This window comes from Lissotriton helveticus, chromosome 12 (assembly GCF_964261635.1).
Source record: "Lissotriton helveticus chromosome 12, aLisHel1.1, whole genome shotgun sequence".
Lineage (NCBI taxonomy): Eukaryota > Metazoa > Chordata > Amphibia > Caudata > Salamandridae > Lissotriton > Lissotriton helveticus.
Genome location: NC_136073.1, coordinates 150,981,840 through 150,998,641, shown reverse-complemented (window position 1 = coordinate 150,998,641; position 16,802 = coordinate 150,981,840). Strand labels below are relative to the sequence as shown.

Genomic DNA, 16,802 nt, shown 5'->3' with positions numbered 1-16,802 from the left:
CCTTGATGCCATGGAGAGTTGGACACCTTGCTTATCTACATCTGCATAGATTTTCATCTTCACTCAAGAGCTACAATATTGCCAATGGGGTGTTTTGCCCTTTGGTTTATTTTCCCCCTAACTGGGACCCTATTTAAAACACACTTGACAACCTTCATTAATACTAATGAGAGTATAGCTCCATTACTACTGGGAGGAGCCACACTTTCCTCAGGCAAACAGGAAGGAAACCTGACAGACTGTAATTAATTAATTTAAGAGTTTTATATAGCGCCGGCAAGACCCGGGGTTATCACAGCGCTCTACATCAGTACATGTTCATAACACAATAGTAAGTATAATCAGGGCAGCTGAGTAGAATCAGATCAGGTTGGTGGTTGAGCACGAGGGAGGACAAATGACAAAGAGGAGGTGTAGAGAGAGAGGGGGTTAAGAATCTGTAACATTGGGCAATTAATGATCCACTAGCTAGGATGTCAGATGAGGAGGAGCTCCGTTAGCTGTCTATTGAAGCAGAAGAAGGGGGATTTGCCCTGATATGTACTGGTATGGAGTTGTACATTTTAGGAGCATTTCTCAAGAAAGACGGACCCAGTGCATTTTGTCTGTGGGATTTGGTTGGAATGAGAAGTAGGGAGCTTCTTAGGCTTCTCTTCTGACCTGCATATTTGAGTTTTGTGACAAGGTGAGCTGGTTTCCTAGTCTGAAGAGCTTTGTGAGTAAAACATGCAGTTCTGAAGCTGCGACGGGCTTCAATCAGGAGCCAATTCAGTTCTTTCAAGGCATGGGAGATGAGGTCATATTTTTTTATTCCTCTGACCATTCTGGCTGCTGCATTGAAAGTGGTTCTAAGGGATGTCACAGGGCCCAATTCACAGAACTAACTTAAGACAAAATCCTAAACTTACTATGTTTAGTATTCACAGAAGTTAGGATTTTGTCTTAAGTTTGTCTTAACACAGACTTAAGAAAGACTTAAGACAAAATCCTAACTTAAGTCTGTCTTAAGTCTGTCTTAAGTCTGTCTTAAGACAAAATCCTAACTTCTGTGAATACCAAAAGTAGTAAATTTAGGATTTTGTCTTAAGTTAGTTCTGTGAATCGGCCCCACAGTGTCCAGTCCTTAACTCTCTTCCCAAAATGGTAGTGGATACGTTACATAGTCTTTGATGGGTATTGCATCACTATGTGGTGTGGTTATATTTCCCTGAAAGATAATTTGGGCATGCCTTCAGACATTTGATAAAGGTTGCCTGGCATCTCTAGTATTCTGGTACCCCATTTCCCATGCTGTTATGGAGCAACTATAAATAAATATCAATGATTTTACCAACTTTTGGATTACAGTTTCCAATGCTTACAAATGAACATAGAAATGAAACTAACATTAATTTGTACTAATAGAATGTGAGGATTTCAACTAAAAGGCACAGCTCCCAAAGCTCGAATGCTCATGGAGAAACCCTGGTCATCCTCTGTTCAAGGATTAAATATTGCGGATTTTGTCCCAACCCCCTTGGTGAGAGTAAACATTCCACAATAATGGTAGATGGAAATTCTGCTAGCAAAATCTAAATTATCCTGACAATGCACAAACAGGAAAAATTAGTTGTGTGGAGTAAATGATTGCCATTTTTAAATGACTGTTCTTTTATTTTCACATAAAATATTTATAAAATATTGCTTCCTGCTCATGGCTTTTCTCCTTAAATTTTATGTAATACGGAATATGGAAATGGGATAACCCAGTCATCATCATATCAATGCTTCTAATACAAGCCTAGTAATGCAGTCACCATCAGTGCCAGTGCTAATTACAAAACTATCCAACAGTGCATAGTTCCTACCTATTGGAAACTGGGTTGCTAAACTATGGAAGAGAGAGAGGCCTAAAATCCTCACACCAAATTATTGAAAAGGAGTAATATCTTACGATGAAATATTTTGAAATGACACATGGTGCAGGGATCACAAAACATTAAGAGGTTTTCATAGAACATCTTAGAAATGTAAAAAGAAAATGCTAGCCTAAGGAGCGGCTGACTGAGATCTAGGCACAGTCTGCAGCTGGCACGATTGAAAGAGGTAGCATTATTGTCAAGCAAACTTTGATGCATTTTTCGGCTCTTGCAGTCTACCTACGCTGGACCCAGTCTGCAAGGAAAACCTTTAGCCGTTGTCAGGTTAGGCTTCTCAAGGTAAGATCCTTTGTTCAGGATATCCCACTGAATCCTTGATTCATGGTTCAAAGAGCAGAGAAGAACAATCTAAAAAATCTTGACGACCCATGATGTGTCTTGGTCAGAGAGCATCAGCATTTTCTCCTAGTCATTAGAGATGAAAATATCTTCAAGTACTAACTTTTAGGACATGCAGAAAAATGTGCTAATCTTCATTTCAGTTGTTTCTTGTTCTCATTTTCCTTCAACGCCAGACTGCAAGTGGAGAAGCGGGGCTCAGTGGTTAGAGGCGGCAGACCCGGAAGCTGAGATCGGCCGTGGACCAGGGTTCGATTCCCCGCCTCGGCCGGTCTCGGGCTCAAAAATTCCACGGACTCGACAATTCTCGCTCCGGTGCCTACTCGACTCACGGGGTCACACTCTGCGACTCTGGGCAATAGCTTGCTTAATCTCCACTACTGCCCCTCGCGGCGGGATGCCTGGCTTTCACCTTGTGGATACCCTGCCGGGATATCTCGCAGGGGAATACCAGGACGGGTTCCCTAAGCAAGCGCCTTGAGACCTTCGGGTGATTCGTGCGCTATATAAGTCAAATTCATTTACATTTATTTACATTTACTGCAGATTTATATGGGGAAGGTATTTTCCATAAATATAATCAGAACCACACCCAGAATTCAATTTTCAACTTGTCTGCAATGTGGGTCGATGAGTGTTTTTAGTGGGGAACCTCAGCACATTAGAGATGAAAATACCAAATTGAGAACTTGCATTTTTTTTTTCTGTAGAACTTTACAGACTCTTATACTTTCAGGAGTACTTCCCTGAGACACCAGACCACAGGTGTTTTGTGGGGAAAACTTTATCCATGATAAAAAGTGAAACTATATTTCCAGCTGATCTATCAGGTTATTCTTTCAAAGATGTCTTCGAGTTGCTTTCCAGAGTTGTGCATTTTTAGGGGGTGCAGGAATACTCCTCTTTGGATTCACCAAGAGACAGTCTTGACTCTTCTCTCCTCCAGCAGAACTATTCGAGAGTAGCAGTGCTGTATATTGTCCACCTAGAAGTGATTGCCTGAGTACTTTAAATGAATAATAGTAAAAAGTCCCTCCTTTCCCACAATTACAAGGCAGTTCCTATGATTAAGAATAAATGATATCCAACAAGACTTTGTTCTACAGATTGGTCTGATGGGAGGAAAGAACCTTGTCTAAGAGTCTCTCTGCCTGCCTCATGTCTTCTTTCAAAGTCCCCACCTTCAGCCCCTTTAGAAACAAAGAAGGTAAACACACACCTCCCTCATAGTCAGCCCCAGCCCTGTCCTTTATGGAGCAAGTCTTCTGGTTTTCTATGAGTCCCAATAGTTGCAAATGGGATGGAGCCAATGGGGTAGTTCCCAGTTGACTAAAGAGAAGACAGGAGGCTCTTTGTGAAGAGTGTCTACTCCCTATTTCGAGAGGCTGCTGAGTCAGAAGGCAGTGGCATGTGATTTCTCCTTTATATCAAAAGGCCTTTGATAAGGAAAGGTTCTCAAGACAGATGCTTTTTCAAAGTGGAGGGAGGCCGCTAGAGCTTAGAATGCATTTTGTCCAGATGGAGAATGAAATCTGTGGCCAACTCGCACATTTGCAAGGTTGAGGAGAGCTGTGAAAGAAACCCAGCACTGATGATCTGCCGACAGCCAAGACAGGGAAGGGGATTATAAACACAAGGTTTTGACCTCATTTACCTGAAGGCAGGAATGGTATAAAACATTAATTCTTATAGTATATCAAATCAAAATCCATCTTAGCCAAATATTTACACTGATTAGTTATATGCATGAAGGTGCTCATCTTTTAGACTGCTTTTGAAGTTGAGCAATGTTAGATAAATGGTGTTTGTTGTTGTGCCAAGGTTGACCAAACAAATCCACAAAACGAAACTGTTACAAATGTGCAGGTTGATGCAGACTTGTCACAGTAATTATCTTTGTAGAACTATCATTATCAGCACCAAAGCCTTATTGAAGGTCTTGGTAAATTGGTCACTAGGGATGTTCTGCACATCAGTGAAAGATTAAACAACTAAAAAATCAGTAGAGCAACCAGTGAAATTGTTAGTAACTCAGTCACCATTGTTGTCAGTACCACCAGTGTAATCTCCAGTAGTCCTATCAATGTCAGTTCTACCGACTGCAGGAAATCATTAACACTGGTTGTATGTCGGAAAAATGAGTTCCTCTACAATGCCTACATTTAGAACGCTGTCTCTACGACAAGCATGTCTTAACCACAAATTCCTTTACCACAAATGCTCGTGGTAAAGGATTCCCCACCCCTTAAAACTACCCCAAATCCCCCCACCCCCAAAAATCCACCCAAACACCCCCACCCCTAAAAAAACCCTGAAAACTACTGTAAACCCCTCTTGCCCGTCCTCTTCTCTTTCTGACACTCATCTCTCCCCATCCATCCCGAACTCTAGAACGACGTTGCCTTTACCACACACATGCATGGTTAAGGCAAAGTCGTTGCTCGGGCTTTCGGAACTCGTGGCTCCTGCCTCGTTGTTCTGGATGTCTCCCATTAACACTTATTCACATTCAACAACAATAACAAAAAAGTAAATGTAATTGGCACCGTAACTATGATCCAGCTGCTAAAACTACTTACAGAGGGGCATTAAAAATGTTCCACAAACTCAAACAAAGCATCATGAGGGAATACTTTGCCAGTAAAATTAAATCTTCAGATAACTCAGCCAAGGCACTCTTTCAAGTTGTGAAAGACTTTACCAACCCTGCTGCCCTTTTGCACAAGACAGAGCCCTGCCAGGAACTCTGTGATAAATTATCGGATTTTTTCTATGAGAAAATTAATCTCATCTATGCCTCTTTTAATGTAGCTAATAGTCCGGACACAGGGGGTACTCCCCCGTCAATCCCATGCCTAAGGACTCAAGGCTAAATGCATTCAAACCCATCACCATTGACACGGCACTGAAGAAACTTCAATCTTATAAATCAGGTTCACCTTTAGATCCCATGCCCGCGCAAGTTTTCTCCACAGTTGCTCCTGCGATTGTACATCCCCTTCTATCGATATGGAACACCTCTCTTTCATCTGGTCAATTCCCGTAAAATTGAAAGCAGGCCGTTCTCATTCCTCTGTTAAAAAAACCAGAGGCAGACCCGGCTGTCCTCAGCAACTATCGCCCGATATCATTGCTTCCAAAACCAGCCAAAATTTTGGAGAAAATAGTCCAAGAACAACTCTCTGACTATTTTGAAAGCAATGATCTTCTACATGACTCGCAATCCGGCTTTAGGACCAGTTATAGTACGGAGACAGCACTTCTGGAGGTGGCGGAGACCGTGCGGGAGACTGTGGACCGAGGAGAGGTAGCCATGCTTGTGCTCCTCGACCTGTCCCATCCTCCTGAACAGACTCCTTGAGATGGGGATCTGTGGTACTCCACTAGCCTGGATTACCTCCTTCCTTACTGATCGCACACAACAAGTTTGGTGTCCACCATTCTGGTCTAAAGATAAGAAACCGCTTGGCTGTGGGGTGCCCCAGGGTTCTGCCCTCAGCCCCCTTTTCTTCAACGTTTACGTTGCACCCCTAGCAAAGGGGATTGAGTCCTCTGGGGTGAGAGTGATATCCTACGCTGACGACACGCAGCTTGTTTTTTCCTTCAGAGATCACTCTCCCTCGGGTTTTGAAAACTTTAGAACTTGCCTTTCCAATATTGTATCTTGGAAGACCTTAAACACGTTAAAATTCAATACGGACAAGACGGAGGTGTTGTTTTTCAATCAATCGATCCCCTTGACACCCGACACCTGGTGGCCTGCAGAACTCAACCCACCTCCTTCTCCGGTAAAGGTGGCACGCAATCTTGGAGTCCAATTCGACAATGAACTATCCTTTAAATCCCAGATCCAGAAAGTAACCTCCGCATGCTTTGGGAAACTCCACATGTTAAAAAAAATTCCCCCTTCCTCCCCATGGAATCACTAAAGACAGTGACGCACGCTTTAATCACCTCGCACTTGGACTATGCGAATAGCCTATACGTGGGACTCCCCGCCTATCTTCTTCATAGGGTACAGATCATGCAGAATGCCGCAGCCAGGCTGATCTGCAAAGTTCCCTACCGACACTCCATTTCACCCCATTTGAGGAAACTGCATTGGCTCCTAATCACTGCTCGCGTCAAATTCAAGGCCCTGGTCCTAGCTTTCAGAGCCCTTAATGGAAAAGGCCCAACATACCTTAGACACATACTAAAACCAGTCCAATCCTCTCTTAACCTCAGGTCTAATCATCTTCGCCTTTTACTCACCCCCAGATTCCGCTTGGCTAGAAAGGGCGGCAGAGCTTTTGCAGTGGCAGTATCAACATTATGGAACTCCCTTCCAATTAGCCTCCGTCTCATTGACACTGAATCTCAATTCAGGGGCAAACTAAAAACTCTCCTGTTCTCGGGCTGTTAATTCTTTTCTTCCCCTGGATCCGCATTCCTCAGCACCAGGGGGTAGCTGTGCGCTCAATAAATGTCAATAATAATATTAAAAAAATAATAACACAGTAGAGCTTTACTCCACAACTATTTGAATCCTGGTTCTACTCTGCAAGGTCTAGTAATGATGTCTCTTGAAGTGCTAGCACTATAAGTCACATATAAATAACTAATGTCACAATAGTGGCAAGTACCACCACCTTTTCCATTTAACTTGCTTTCCTTTAGTCACCATCTTCTTTGAACTCATGTATTTAAATCCTTTAAATGTCTCCTAAACATAGCAAATAAATGAATCAATCAAATGCCAATAATCAAAATATGCCTCTGTATGGCACCTAAAAGCCCACTAACAAGATTACTTAACCAACCACCCATAACAGCAAATCACTTTCCAACTGCTTTCCAAACACCAGTTGCTTTTAATTCCTTTAAACCAGCTTTCAATCAAGTGATATTCTGCGCAACTCATCTTACTGCCTTGCTCTTTATAAGGGATAAAGTTACAATATTGTTGAACCTTCAATATCTTACAGGCTCTGCCCTCCTTTACCAGTAAAATATCTACTGCAAGATGATTCTGCAGCACCATAGACCTAATAGCTGTTACCTCTGTATCTACTGCCAGCAAAGCACCAGCTGTACTAGTGAAAAGTGTATCCACTGTTGTGGAAAGCTTGCTAATCTTCTAAGCATTCAGAACAACACCTACCAAAGTAATCTTAGATCTAAAAATGTCATCCATTATCCGTGAGGCACTACTATCAGTACTCTTAGATCTACTAAAGGATCCCTTTTCAGATATGTCCGATTGCTTGCTATTTAGATTTTTGGAAAGACTAGAGCAAGGCAACAAGTACCTGCTCAGTCTGTAGGCAACTTAAAATAAGCATACTGTCCACATCCAAAATAAACTCCAAGAATCCACAGATGACACCATTCCCAAGAACATCCTGACTTCCTTCTGCATAGTGGGAGTGTTAATTTTCAAAATGGCAAAAGTTCTATCCCGTGATACCTTCCTTGTTCCCTTCCTAATATGATCGCCTAACTACAAAAATTCTTTCTGACATTACTACTGTTTACTTTGGGACACTTTGTGTTGATTCTTTGCCAAATAACGTTATAGCAAAAGGAGCAATGAATGTACGGAATGCATGCTGAACAACGCAAACATTCACCCCCAGTCACAGATATCTGGGTTTAATCAATCATTCTCATGGGAACAATCCGGCCCGAACTGCCAAGCCAGGTCCTCCCTGGACCAGAAACAAGTGTCCTGGGACTGATTTCAGGGCATCACCCCTAATCAGCCAATCTACCTTGAATCCAGGGGCTCAGTGAGCACAGGGCCCACATCTGGGCATACCATTCCCACTTAGGTTGGCAAAAGGAACAATTGATGGACGGAATGCTGAGCAATGCAAACATGCACCCCATTCATAAAGATCTGGGTTTAATCATTCATTCTTTTGCTCACCACGCCACCCTAATTTGGGCCCAGCCATATGCAAATCAGTCTTGACCATGTTTCTCATGGGAAAAGTCAAGCCCGAACTGCCAAGTCAAGTCCTACCTGGATTGGAAACAAGCCTCCTGTACTGGTTTTGGGGTAAAAGCCCTCATCAGCCAGGCTAGCTTGAAACCAGTGGCACAAAGACCAAGGGGCCCATCCCACTTAGGGCGAAAAGTTCTGCGGTAAGAAATGATGGATGGAATGCTGAATGAATCAAACACTCTCCATCAGTCAAGAGATCTGGCTGGGTGCAAACTGGGGAGGCATAGAAAGCAAAAGAACAATGGATTTAACCCAGATCTTTTAACTGGGCGAATGTTTGTCCTTGGACCTACACCTGAACACAGCCTAAGTGAGTCCTGACCCTTCAAGTGGTGCCCCACCAGTCCTGAGACTTTGGAAGTGGTGCTAAATGTGACCATATCCAAAAGTTACAACTTAGAAAATGTTTTGGCTAAAAACTGTTCTGAGAACCAGAAGGGCCAACTTGCTTGCCTTTCCCCTGAGACACTTCCCTAGTTGGATTGACTTTGTGGCTTCTCTCGCTACTTTCTTTTCTGCAGCAGTACATCAGGATTCTTGGAACTGTCCTTGGCTACAGCCCTCTGGCTTGTCCCACCAAAGATTATTGACTTTCATTTCAGACACTAAGTCCAAGCATAGAAATCTTCATCGCAGCTTAAATCCAAGATTATCTGACGCAACGCTCCCTCTTCGAACACTTCCTGCAGTCTTGCCCAGCTGAAACGTTACCTTTTCAGAATATTTTTCTCAGAAATTCTTCTTAGTTGGAAGTTAAGCGCTGACAAGGCCCAATCCACTTTGTGCACACAAATCACATTCTATTGTGGTCTGTCATACTTTGCGACTTTGACAGAGTCTCACACAACTGGATGTAAGCGGTTGGTGCTTTCATCTTTTAGGCCAGTGATACTAAAAGTATGGCCTGGGAGCCTCATGCCGCCCTCCTGATCTTTACATCCTGCCCCCTGGTCAACCCCAGCACCTAAAAGCTGATTACTCAACCCAGAAGTGACATTCACAGTGATTAAGTAGATGGGCAAGCATTTATTAATTCATTAACTGGAGAAAAATTTAAAAAAAATAAAAGAAGGGAAGATGTCTTGCACCACTTAACTTTAGGAGCACCTTAGTTTTTGAAGACCTCTTTCAGCAAACGTGTAAAAATATGAAAAAGTGCATTTCATTAACATGGAGGCCCTTTCCACACTACATTACATTAGATTATATCTGTGCATTGAGAAGTATTTTTTTTAATTGACAGTTTTAAAACATTGTTTTGGATACAGTCAGTCTTCCCCCGCACCCTGACAACAATACCAATAGTGAACTAAGAGGCGAGTCAATTGTTTTGGGCACCCTTTTGATGCCCTTGGTTACTGTTACACATAAATACCATTATAGTTTATTACATTAAAGACAGGGGACGGTTTTGTGCAAGGCACATCCTGAAGTCATGTATTTTGACGTCCTCTTACATGTAATAATGAAAGAAGAGGAGAAAAAGTAAAATAAAAGAACTGCCTAGGCGCACACAATTTAGACAAGTTGAAAAGCTGGGATTTATGCAGCTTTTCCAGTTTCACATTATGCATTTAAGACATTTGATGTACATGCTTCACGTCCCCTACACCCACCTTACCATCCCTGCCCCCTTGCTGCCACCCTGTTGGTATCAATACTGCCCTCCATCATATAAGTGACCAAACCTTTTGGCTCCTGGGAAAATGTTTGAGTGTCTATGTTTTAGGTGCTAGGTTTTACAAAACAAAATTAAAAAATCATAATTCCTGTTTTACAGATTGTATTTTTGTCATTTTGATGTCAAATAATTTATTAAAAGTAAGTCTATTTTTTTGATTGGTGTGGGATTTTTCTTGTGTTGTGTCTTTACTTTATTACTGTTTGACTACTGCATAAATCCATTACACCCTGCTTTGATATTATCCTTGACTACTTTTTGTGCCAACTTACCCATGGTTAAGCACTGATTAATTTATTGACTTTTTGGGGTTCACCCTGCAAGGGATTGTGGCTGTTGCTTGCCCAGGACTCACACCCAGTCAAAAAACAACCCATTTACTCATCGATAGTTGGATAGATGGACGAATGGATAGATATAAAGATGGATGGATAGAGAGATAGACAGACAGACAGATAGATAGATAGATAGATAGATAGATAGATAGATAGATAGATAGATAGATAGATAGATAGATAGATAGATAGATAGATAGATAGATAGATAGATAGATAGATAGATAGATAGATAGATAGATAGATAGATAGATAGATAGTTAGATAGATTGAAAGATAGGACAGGCAAAGTGATAGAGGGACAGACAGGTAACTTGATAGACAGTTCGGGTTGCATAGAAAGATAAATAAAAGGACAGGAAACTGGAAAAAGCTGCACATTTTTGATTAGTAATATAAAAGTTAAATGTCTCTATTAGCATGGCATACAACAACACTGAAAGCAAATTACAAAGCCATACAAGAAGTACATACAGACTAAATTGATTTACAAATATAACTTGCTCAATGAAAATACATCGGAACCAGATATACAGGAGAGCTATTAAAATGTACTTCATTGCATGCATGCTAAAAAGAGAATACATTTTTAAAGCAGTTTAAAATGGAAACAATCTGGCATGCTGTGGCGTAGAAGCAGTCAGAGAAAAAAGGTCTCTCTGAAAGGAATTTTCAACAGCATTATCAGGAGACAGGAACAAATAAACCTAGATTGCACCCTATGCTCACATCAAAAGCAACATGAAGAGTGTGTAGTTGGCATCCTGCTATCACCTCAGGCTCGAAATACAAAGTCAACTCTAATGTATTATTAAAGTAAAAATCTAACACTGGCACTGTTGGCAACTACCTTTCCACTTGGATGTGCCCCACTGGTGAAAGAAGCCAGTGGCTTAAGTAGGGTGAGCCATTATCCCAAGCTGTATACTGTAGTGGGTGGTAGCAACATGAGAATAAAACAATACCAGACCAGTGGATGAAAACTGAAAGCCCTTTTAAGTAAGTATATTGTGCATGAAATGTTAGTAAAATTAAAAGATCTTGGCTAATGCCAGACCTAAAACATTAACTCCTTTAGCTTCCAATTGAACGCATTGTAGACCCACACCAGCTTGCAGGCCTTTGGAAACAAGATACAATACATACCTGCAGCTCAGTTTCAAGGTATGTCTTTGACCCTAGGATGCTTGCCACCATGCTGTATGTCACTGGGAAGTTGTCTGGGGTTTTGTTGCACCTCTTAATCAGCATAGGGTCTACGCCATTCAGGAACTGGTACCCAAAAAAGGTGTCTTCTTTCCAGTGTTGACACACATACTCTGTGCGACAGAGAGCACAGGGATTTCAATAATATTATAATGGCTAGAAAGTAATAATCCTCCCCCTTTTCTAAGTGGTGTTCTCATTAACAAGAAGATAGTTTTCTCACTTACATCTCTTCAGAATCTTCTGCCCTACTTTTGTTCTTTGTCCCCTTAGACCTTACTTCTTTACAGTGTATTCAGACTTTAATCATTTGATTCAATTAGGACCAACAGTCTATTACCACGGGAAATTGTCATTAAAGTATGTATAATAATGTTGTAGTAATGACATAGTGCAACTAATGGAGCTACAATTAATCAAGCACAAGGACGCTGAACACAAACTGGTGCTAACGGCTTACAATCTTCATACTACAACATGTGCTTAGCAATATGCTCCGGGGAAGAACATGACAGCCATATACTGGGGAATCAAGTGCCAAGAAAGGTAGGGCATGGGATAGGATAAGAAATGTTGAAATTAATCATACTAGAGTATTTACCATTAATACAAAATACTACAATTTTATCCGGGTACTTTTATGCAAAGGGGATCCAAGATGATTCCTCTACCAAAGCACATGGATTAGTCATAAAATCTTAGAAAATTTACAAAAGTGTATAGTTAACAGGCTCCTTTAAAGACCTGGGGGCATATTATCCAGGTAATGCGATAAACATCGCAAATCGCGCTTATCGCATTTACCATTATCGCCGTCTATCACTGATTCACAATGACGTGTTAGCGGAGTATTAGCAACGCTTTGCTAAATGGCGATGTGAAAACCAGCGTTAGACGGCAAAAATCAGCAATAGTGCATGAAATCAAGCGATGATTTCACAGCGCTAAGGGAATGCTTGATAATATGGGAGTGTGGACTTAACCTGTGTATCCACCTCCCATGTTACAGATAGCTTAGTCAGGATTTTATCAGGCATTAGAATCCGTCGGAAACCGCGGCTAGCGCAGCTTTTTTCATCGATACGCGGATCTGCTCCATGCTTGAAAATATCGAAAAACCTTGTTAGCAATTATTTACATGGTGTAAGGTCAGAAATGCCTTCATTGCATCTCACCTTCGAGCAATAAAATAACATTTTAAATTGGCAAAAATGTTGTATTTAGCACAGTGCTGCCAGTGTATCACAAAGGTAGGGTCTACAAATTGGTCACAAAACACATGATGGACAGTTTTTGGATGCTGTGTTAAAAAGGCATGGATTGGTTTTGCTGTGTGCCTGAATATCATTATTGGGGCTCGGTGTTTGGTCTACAATCTCTAACAGGTATATAGCTACCAGTGGTGCAGCCGGTGCAGTGCACCGAGGCCCAGAGGTGGGGGGGCAACTACACCAGCCCCTTGAACCCTGAGAAGGCACCTAAATAACCATGCTAAGTCCCAATGCTTAAGGAGCATTAAAGATGACTTTATATTTTGATGTTATCTTGTCATATTTGCTGTGTGTTCAAAGACAGAGGTCAAATCACAATCTAACGATTTCGAAAAATTGCTGCTTTCAACATGTAGACTGGTGTTTACTTCTCTGTCACTTACAGCAAAGTATAAGGATTTTGTAAAATGAACTATATGAAAATCCTACTAGTCAGAAAGGAAAGGCTTTAGGATATTGTTTACTTCTAACATACAACAACATGTAAATACCTATAAATGCACTGTACAAATATTTCGAAATACATATGCACTTTTTTCCTACTTCGGAAGTGTGACTGAAACAACGATTTTAATAGGATTGAAACAAAGCAAGATACTTCATTTGGTGATGAGCAATGACTAATATTTGTTGAATCCGAGTGTCCCCACATTATGATTTGTACACTATACAGCTGTATCAGTAAATATGAATGTCTGTACACATTTAGTTGTCATTTAAATAGGAAATGTGCTGGACCTGCTGTGTTTCTGCTTTCGGCTGTTTTAGCTGTCCCAACAGCCTCACGTTTTCTCAAAAATAATACATAATCTTGATTAGAGAAAAGGGCATAAGCCCACTTCAGTTATCCATTTGACAGTGTGCCATTAACAAATTAGTTCAGCCCTTCAGAACAGCATATATATAATTTAGGCTGTGGATCATCCCTCTTCAGCCATTAGCTTTGACTCTGCCTGGTGGACAACTGCTGGGGTTTTAGGATGTCAGGTAGCCTGAGTAACAGCATTTTATCTGCTTACTTTGTAGTACTTCCCATCCAACGGAATCCTACCTCAGGAGATATGGCATTTAGTTTATCCTCCCAGTAGTTCAGCTGCAAATACAGCCTGGTGAAAACTGAGTAATGAGAATAACAGCAGCTCTGCTGCCATTGCAACTGTCTTACAGCTTCCTCATGTAGAACATCAGGCATCACTACTGCAAGCTTCAAAACCATGTTACCATCTTGAAACAATATTCTGCATAAACTATATTTTTTTACTGTTCTAAGATGGCAAACCAGTGCAAAGCTTTACGTTTTATTGAAGCACATGTCTGCCATATTTAGCTGATATATATTTTTTATCTTTATGTATTTATGTTAGCATATTCTTGCACTACAAAAAAACCTTGATTTTTAGAAGACATCTCGGAATTTTTTTAAGATGCCATGACTCTGCCACCCAAAAATATACGGAAATTGGAATCACATAGTCTCTAGAGCTGATCCAAATAAGGCAGATGGGAGATCGGATACCCTCAGTTGACATTCAAGTTTCGGTGTAGCTTACCTTCAAAAGTTTGAATTGCATTAGTAGACAAAGATTGAATAATCAACCTGTACCTCAAAGGCCGCCATCTGTCCTAACTCTGCCCCTTCCTAGTGAGAGGTCTACCTCTATGTGAGCAGTGTGCTTTTTAAAGGCGTGCCTGTCTAAATGTAGATTTACCATGTTCTTGTGTGAGTGCAGGGTAAGTGGTCTACATTTTGAAAGTTGTGCCTATGTGAGGGAAGAATGAGGCACATGCTTATGTGAAATAATAAATCTCATATGGACTACAGCTGCTATCCCCTAACTATGGGGGTGCTCGGAAACTACAAGAGAGATCTACCCATCTTGGTCTTTTTCTCCCTCCCCCCATCATGTACCCTTAAGTAAATTTATTTAACCATCTTGATAAATTATATTTTCTTTCCTTATTATTCTGTGTCTCATTCTCTCGTCGTTACTTCCCTTTGTACAACACCAATACAACGGTAACCTGGTCCTGAAAATGACCATGACTTATTAAGGGTCGAAACACTGTTGACCTCCCAGTGCAACTTTTGGCGATAGCCTATGGTTCACAAATTGTTAAATCTTCTGTAAAATCTTGTCAATAATTATTTGTGAGCCTCAAGTCTCTTGTAATTATTTTCAGTATTGTTCACCTTGTGCCGTTCATCACTGTGTCACTTGTGCCGTCCACCCTGTGTGTCATGAGCACGTATATGCACAAAGTGTTTTCAGGTTACACATACATTCAGAGTAAACAGTGCTGATACTACTGTTTCCTGACATTTTCTCTTAATACATAGTGCCTCCGGCAAATCCTCTAACCTAGGAGTCTCCCTTGTCTTTTCTCTTTGCAACTGTAGGTGCACGGTTATCTAATAGCCTTTTTAAATATTACCTTTTAAGACTTTGTCCTTGTTACATATGTTTATCACCCAGGTCTCAACTGGGTATACGGGTGTCCTCCTGTTGCATGATCTCTGTAACATTAATGGCAAAACCCCCACTCTGAAAATTGTCCCAGCACTACTGCCCACTTCTGGGACCATCCAGCGCATTAGTATTTCCTTGTTAAACTCTGGGCTAGGATGTTTGTTGTAGGGCTGGGTGGGCTGCCATGATCTAATATGTCATTGGCAATGACTCAATTCTGTACCTTGCCAGTGTCTAAGCCTAGGAGAACAGCACATTTGCTACACTGGAGCTCATCAGCACCATTGCAACTGTGGTTTGTAGTCCTAGACATAAACAATCCCAACTTGTAAAGAAGCAGTGACAAACCAATAGGTCTGGCATTGCCTACAGAGGTATTGGCAATTCTTGTTTTCTTTGCCATAGTACCATATACCTTTACCATTCCAAGATGGCCAATTCATTTGAAAGCAAAGCTTCAACCATCTTGGGATGGTAATGAATTACAATGTATGGCACCCCAAAACATGCCACTCTCCCAAGCACTCGGTTCTCACAAAAGATTTGATTTGCTATCAGGGGTTGGCTTATTGCAAGTACATTCATTGGAAACCCCAAAATTAACAAAATATAATGTAATCAAAATCTAGTCAGAATATATTGGTGCTGGGTGTTCTTTATGAATGAAAGGTATGAAAGGGCACCTTACTGCACCTGAGTCCCCTGATATAACATTACAGATTTTTCCCCTCTGAATTTTTCCAATCTGTCTAGTGCACATTTCTCATTAAAGAGTTCCTTCAGTCTTGACGGTGGAGAAGATAAAAAAATGATAGCGATAAACAGAGCTATAAACTAGCTCTATCTCAATACCATAACAAAATTAAGCTAGCTAGATGTTCATATATTTATGATCAAATTGAACAAGCTAGCAATTCGTTGAAAACCCTGTTTAACATAGTGAAGGACTTTGCATCCCCTAAAGCATGCAAACAATCTCCACCAGAAACGCAGGTGCTCTGTGACTCCATAGCAAATTTCTTTCAAGAAAAAAATCTCTTTAATCTATGCCAACTTTAATACTTTAACCACTGTATACTCTAGTCCTATGGGGGAACAGGATATCCTGACATATTCAGGTACTTCGTTAAAATGGATTGGACAATAACCTTTGACAAATTTGTCTTCCATAACTTGGAGTGCCTCCAATTCCATCTTCCCCCAAATCGCTCCCCCAATCGCTAGAAATCTGTACGGACTCCCACTGCGAAAGTTTGGCATCTTTTTTCGTAGAGAAGGTACAGGCAATCTACCGTGGATTTATACCATCTGTTCCCGGAGATGCTCCTAGTGCTGTGAAGGTCCCGGTTTTTGAAACTCTGTCCTCCTTACCGGCCATGTCTAAAGAGGTATTTGACACCCTGAGCCTTAAAATTAAATCTGGTTCTCCCTTAGACCCGCTGAAGCCGGAGGTCTTCACTCTTCTCCCGCCCCACTGTCGTGAGCCTATTTTTGATCTGATCAAACTCTCCCTCAGTGAGGGCGTGGTTCCTTCCTCCTGGAAGCAAGCGGTGGTCAGCCCTATTCTGAAGAAACCCAGTCTTGACCCCTTGCT

The 16,802-nt window shown here is 41.2% G+C and overlaps 1 pseudogene; it reads right to left on the bottom strand.

Annotated features, from left to right (window-relative positions):
- LOC144797978 (polyunsaturated fatty acid lipoxygenase ALOX15B-like) overlaps positions 1-16,586 on the bottom strand; it is a 68,568-nt pseudogene extending 51,982 nt beyond the window's left edge.
- Positions 16,587-16,802: the final 216 nt, after the last annotated feature.